The sequence below is a fragment of the Hylobates moloch genome, unplaced genomic scaffold, assembly GCF_009828535.3.
Source record: "Hylobates moloch isolate HMO894 unplaced genomic scaffold, HMol_V3 SCAFFOLD_10, whole genome shotgun sequence".
NCBI lineage: Eukaryota > Metazoa > Chordata > Mammalia > Primates > Hylobatidae > Hylobates > Hylobates moloch.
This window is the reverse complement of record NW_026652285.1, coordinates 20,445,550-20,451,854: the sequence shown is the minus strand read 5'-3', so window position 1 is coordinate 20,451,854 and position 6,305 is coordinate 20,445,550. Positions and strand designations below refer to the sequence as shown.

At 49.8% G+C, this 6,305-nt stretch overlaps 1 non-coding gene across 1 annotated transcript; it reads right to left on the bottom strand.

Annotated features, from left to right (window-relative positions):
- Positions 1-4,472: 4,472 nt before the first annotated feature.
- Positions 4,473-4,634, bottom strand: LOC116476029 (U1 spliceosomal RNA). Its single transcript, XR_004250101.1, has one exon. It is a non-coding gene; the product is annotated as a U1 spliceosomal RNA (small nuclear RNA).
- Positions 4,635-6,305: the final 1,671 nt, after the last annotated feature.

Here is a 6,305-nt window from a genome sequence, read left to right as displayed (position 1 = left end):
ACGCGCCGGAAGCCACGAGCCGCATTTCCTGCCGCGAGGCTGAGTGTCTCCAGTTCCTACCGGCCCGGCGACCCCGCCTTTAGCTAGTGGCCAAGATTCGCAAAGCCTCGCGGCGAGGAAAGCACGAGTATTCGAGCGCGGCCGAGGCCCTCCTTGGCTAGTACTGGGACATGGAGCCCGGGCAGCCAAGGCCAACCTTGTGCATTCCGCCCACGTAGGCGCCTGGGGCCCTGGTCTTCCTCGACTGCCCCTTCACTGCCTGAAGGTCATCAAATGCCCCGGGACCACCTCCTGCGTGCCAAACGCTGTGTTGGCCATCCAGGGTTCCATACTGAGCATAAAATAGCCCTCTGCCCTAATGGAATTAACCTGTTGGAATCACATACAAAAGATTCTGACTACGAAGGGCCTTGAAGTTAAGTTGAACTCTGAAAACAGATTGCCTGGCTACAAAGCTCAGTTCCACTGCATATGGTCCAGGAACTTAAGGCAAATTATTTTAATGTCTTTATGTTTCACTATCCGCAGTAGTGAAATAGAATAATACCTACTCATGGCCGGACACGGTGGCTCAAGCCTGTAATCCCAGCACTTTGGGAGGCTGAGGCGGTCCGATCACCTTAAATTAGGAGTTCGAGACCAGCCTGGTCACCAAGGCGAAACCCCGTCTCTACTAAAAATACAAAAAAAATAGCAGGGCGTGGTGGTGCGCATCTGTAATCCCAGGTACTCGGGAGGCTGAAGCAGAAGAATCTCTTGAACCCAGGAGGCGGAGGTTGCAGTGAACCAGGATCGCGCCATTGCACTCCAGCCTCGGCAACAAGAGCGAGACTCCGTCTCAAAAAAAAAAAAAAAATGTAGTAAATCATACAGTGCAATGCCTGGCACACAAATATCAGTTATGATTGTTATTAATTGTTTGAGATAAAATCAGTCATCTGTGACCGGGCGCGGTAGCTCACACCTGTAATCCCAGTACTTTGGGAGGCCGAGGCGGGTGGATCACGAGGTCAGGAGTTCAAGACCAGCCCGGCCAAGATGGTGAAACCCCGTCTCTACTAAAAATACAAAAAATTAGCCGGGCGTGGTGGCTGATGCCTGTAATCCTAGCTGCTCGGGAGGCTGTAGCAGAGAATTCCTTGAACCCGGGAGGCAGAGGTTGCAGTGAGCAGAGATCTTGCCAATGCACTCCAACCTCGGCGACAGAGCGAGACTCCACCTCAAAGAAAAAAAAGGAAAAAAATGAAAAAGACCCAGGTTCTGGCCGGGCGCAGTGGCTCATGCCTGTAATCCCAGTACTTTGGGAGGCCGAGGCGGGCGGATCACGAGGTCAGGAGATCGAGACCGTCCTGGCTAACACAGTGAAACCCCATCTCTACTAAAAATACAAAAAATTAGCCGGGCGTAGTTGTAGGCGCCTGTAGTCCCAGCTACTCGGGAGGCTGAAGCAGGAGAATGGCCCGAACCCAGGAGGCGGAGCTTGCAGTGAGCCGAGATCGCGTCACTGCACTCTAGCCTGGGCGACAAAGCAAGACTCCGTCTCAAAAAAAGAAAAAAAGAAAAAGACCCACGTTCCTTAAGCGAACCAGGAGGTGGTAGTTAGGCTTCTCCACATGGAAACCCCTTAGTTTCACTGGCCATGGCCAAAAACCTGCAGTTGCTTCCATGTTTAGGCACTGCCCACCAAGGGTCCCGGGTTGGAAAGACAGACAGAGAGAGAGAGAGAGAGATTCCCCTTTATGGAGTAGAAAGGAAAAGGAAAAAGGGGGAAAATAAATCCCAAACTTTGGGCTTACGTTTTCCTCCTGGCTGGCTCGCCAAAATATGTTAACGATGGAGGGTGTCCAGGTTCTTGGGGTTTTGCACAAACAACTGGACAAAACGCACAAACAAAGCAAGGAAGGAATTAAGGGATTTATTGAAAATGAAAGTAGCACGGGCGCGGTGGCTCACGCCTGTAATCCCAGCACTTTGGGAGGCTGACCCAGGTGGATCACTTGAGGTCAGGAGTGCGAGACCAGCCTGGCCAACATGGTGAAACCCTGTATCTACTAAAAAAAAAAATAATAATAACAAAAGTAGACAGATGTGTCGGCACACACCTGTAATCCCAGCTACTTGAGAGGCTGAGGCAGGAGAATCACTTCAACCCGAGAGGCCGAGTTTGCAGTGAGCCGAGACCGCACCATTACACTCCAGCCTGGGCAACAGAGGGAAACTCCATCTCAAAAAAAAAAAAAAGCAAAGAGAAAAGAAAACTCAGCTGGGCTTGGTGGCTCACGCCTGTAATCCCAGCAATTTGGGAGGCCAAGGTGGATAGATCACCTGAGGTCGGGAGTTCGAGACCAGGCTGACCAATATGAAGAAACCCCATCTCTACTAAAAATACAAAATTAGCCGGATGTGGTGGCACATGCCTGTAATCCCAGCTACTCGGGAGGCTGAGGCAGGAGAATCGCTTGAACCCAGGAGGCGGAGGTTGTGGTGAGCCGAGATTGTGCCATTGCACTCCAGCCTGGGCAACAAGAGTGAAACTCTGTCTCAAGAAAAAAAAAAGAAAAGAAAACTCTACGGTGTGGGAGCGGGCCCAAGCATAGGGGCTCAAAGGTTCTGTTTTTTGTGAATTTAAATGCCCTCTACCTGGGGTACACACGCCCTGTGTAAATGAAAAGGATGAAGTAAAGTTACAAAGTCCCATTTACTCAGTGTATGCCCTATGAAAAGGATATTTCCTCTCATAGCTGAAGTGTGTTGCCTGCCTCTAGACCCTATTTTCCTGCCTCAGTGGCAGCCTGGATTTAGTTCATCTCAGTTGTAGTAATCCAAACTAGAAATGACGAGGGCCAGAACAAAGACAGTGGCAATAAGGAAAGCGAGAATGGGACAAATCCAAGAGATATTAAGAAAGTAGAGTGATGCTGGGCGCAGTGGCTCACTCCTGTAATCTCAGCACTTTGGGAGGCCGAGGCGGGTGCATCACGAGGTCAGGAGTTCAAGACCAGCCCGGCCAATATGGTGAAACCCTGTCTCTGTGGTGGCACACGCCTGTAGTCCCAGCTACTCGGGAGGCTGAGGCAGGAGAATGGCGTGAACCCGGGAGGAGGAGCTTGCAGTGAGCCGAGATCGAGCCACTGCACTCCAGCTTGGGCGACAGAGTGAGACTCCATCTCAACAACAACAACAAAAGAAAGAAAGAAAGAAAAGTGGTAAAACAAATGGGGTGGCATGGGTGGGGACAAGTATGAGAGATGCTCAGTTTTCTACCTGGGGTAACATGGTAGTGCCATTCAGAGAGGGGGGCCACAGAATGAAGAGGATATTGGCGAAATAATGAAGAGTAGAGTATTTTTGTTTTTTTGAGACAGAACCTCACTCTGTCCCCCAGGCTGGAGTGCAGTGGTGCAATCTCGGCTCACTGCAGCCTCCGCCTCCTGGGTTCAAGCAATCCTCCTACCTCAGCCTCCCGAGTAGCTCAGACTACAGGCACATGCCACGACACCGGCTAATTTTTTATTTTTAAAAATGCGCCACCGGGCATGGTGGCACATGCCTGTAATCCTAGCTACTTGGGAGACTGAGGCAGGATAATCGCTTGAACCCGGGAGATGGAGGTTCCAATGAGCCGAGATTGTGCCATTGCACTCCAGCCTGGGTGTCAAGAGTGAAAACCTATCTCAAAAAAAAAAAAAAAAAGAGCTGGCTGGGCACAGTGGTTCACATCTGTAATCCCAACACTTTGGGAGGCCAAGGCAGGAGGCTTGCTTGAGCCCAGGAGTTTGAGACCAGCTTGGGCAACATATGAAGACCTATCTCTGTTTTTAAAATAAATTTTTAAAAAGAGCTGGACTGGGAGGATCTCTTGGGGCCAGGAGTTCAAGACCAGCCTGGACAATATAGCAAGACCCCACCTCAAAAAATAAAAAAAAAAGAGGTGGACTGAGTTACAGTTTTGGAATCAACACAGCGAAACCATGAATGTGAATTTTACTAAGATTTCAAGTAAAATGATAAAAAGAGGATGAGAGCAAAGGTTGATGGCAAGACATGTAGCTGCCATTTTGGACCTAGAGGAATGGTGGAACCATGAGTCCAATGAGCTTCGATCCCTAAGGATTTTACAGAGCAGACTGTCATACTAGCCCTAGGCCACCAATCTCTGAGTGTTTATTTATTTATTTATTTTGAGACAGAGTCTCGCTCTGTCGCCAGGCTAGAGTGCAGTGGCACGATCTTGGCTCACTGCAACCTCTGCCTCTTGGGTTCAAGCAATTCTGCCTCAGCCTCCCGAGTAGCTAGGACTACAGGAGTATGCCACCATACCCAGCTATTTTTTTTTTTTTTTTTTTTTTTTTTTTTTGGTATTTTAGTAGAGACAGGGTTTCACCATGTTGCCCAGGCTGGTCTCAAACTCCTGAGCTCAGGCAATCTGCCTGCCTTGGCCTCCCAAAGTGGTAGGATTACAGGCGTAATTTTACTAGAGCGCGAACGCAGTCCACCACTACCACAAATCACGCAGTGGCGTTTCCCACATTTGGGGAAATCGCAAGAGTTGGCACATCCGGAGTGCAATGGATGAGCCTCGCCCTGGAAAAACCACCTTCAGGATCATGGTATCTCCCCTGCCAGGTAAGTATTGAGTGTTTATGAGAAAGAGAAATAATGTCCTATCTTATCAAAGCCACTATTATTTTGTGTTTTCCTGTTATTTGAAGCCAAATCTATTTCTTTTTTTTTTTTTTTTTTGAGATGGTGTTTTGCTCTTGTTGCCTAGGCTGGAGTGCAATGGCGCGATCTCAGCTCACCGCAACCTCCGCCTCCCGGGTTCAAGCAGTTCTCCTGCCTCAGCCGCCCAAGTAGCTGGGATTACAGGAATGCACCATCACACCCTGCTAATTCTGTATTTTTAGTAGAGATGGGGCTTCTCCATGTTGGTTAGGCTAGTCTTGAACTCCCGATCTCTGGTGATCCACCTACCTTGGTCTCCCAAAGTGCTGGGATTACAGGCATAAACTACCGTGTCTGGCTTTTTTTTTTTTTTTTTTTTTTTAGATGGAGTTTCCCTTTGTTGCCCAGGCTGGAGTGCAGTAGCACAATCTCAGCTCACTGCAATCTCCACCTCCTGGGTTTAAGCGATTCTCCTGCATCAGCCTTCCGAGTAGCTGCCACCACGCCCGACTAATTTCTGTAGTTTTAGTAGAGACAGGGTTTCACCCCTGTTGGCCAGGCTGTTCTTGAACTCTTAACCTCAAGTGATCCACCCGCCTTGGCCTCCCAAACTGCTGGGATTACAGGCGTGAGCCGTCTTGCCCCACTGCCAAATCTAATTTTGTTTTTGCTTTTTTGGAGCTGGGATCTCGCTCTGTCGCCCAGGCTGGAGTGCAGTGGTGCGATCTCAGCTCACTGCCACTTCCGCCTCCTGGGTTCAAGCAATTCTCCTGTCTCAGCCTCCTAAGTAGCTGGGACTACGGTGCACGCCGCCATGCCCAGCTAATATTTTGTGCTTTAGTAAAGACGAGGTTTTACCATGTTACCCAAGCTGGTCTGGAACTCCTGAGCTCAGGCAATCTGCCCGCCTCAGCCTCCCAAAGCGCTAGGATTACAGGCGTGAGCCACTGCGCCCGGCCTTTTGTTTTGTTTTGTTTTTTTGAGACAGAGTCTTCCTCTGTCGCCCAGGCTGGAGTGCAATGGCATGATCTTGGCTCACTGCAACCTCTGCCTCCCGGGTTCAAGCAATTCTCCTGCCTTAGCCTCCTGGGTAGCTGGGACTACAGGCACACATCACCACACCTGGCTAATTTGTGTATTTTTAGTAGAGACAGGGTTTCCCCATGTTGGCCAGGCTGGTTTCTAACTCCTAACCTCAAGTGATCCACCCACCTTGGCCTCCCAAAGTGCTGAGATTCCATGCATGAGCCACCACCCCCAGCCATCATATGAGGTCTTAACTACGTAACTTCCAAACACAAAACTTGGTCCCGTAGGTACTCACTGACACCATCTAGATATACCTGCTTCCTCCCTTACTCTTTGACTCATTTATTTTATTTATTTTTTTTTTTTTTGAGACGGAGTCTCGCTCTGTCGCCCAGGCTGGAGTGCAGTGGCGCAATCTCGGCTCACTGCAAGCTCCGCCTCCCGGGTTCATGCCATTCTCCTGCCTCAGCCTCTCCAAGTAGCTGGGACTACAGGCGCCCGCCACCACGCCCGGCTAATTTTTTGTATTTTTAGTAGAGACGGGGTTTCACCGTGGTCTCGATCTCCTGACCTCGTGATCCGCCCGCTTCGGCTTCCCAAAGTGCTGGGAT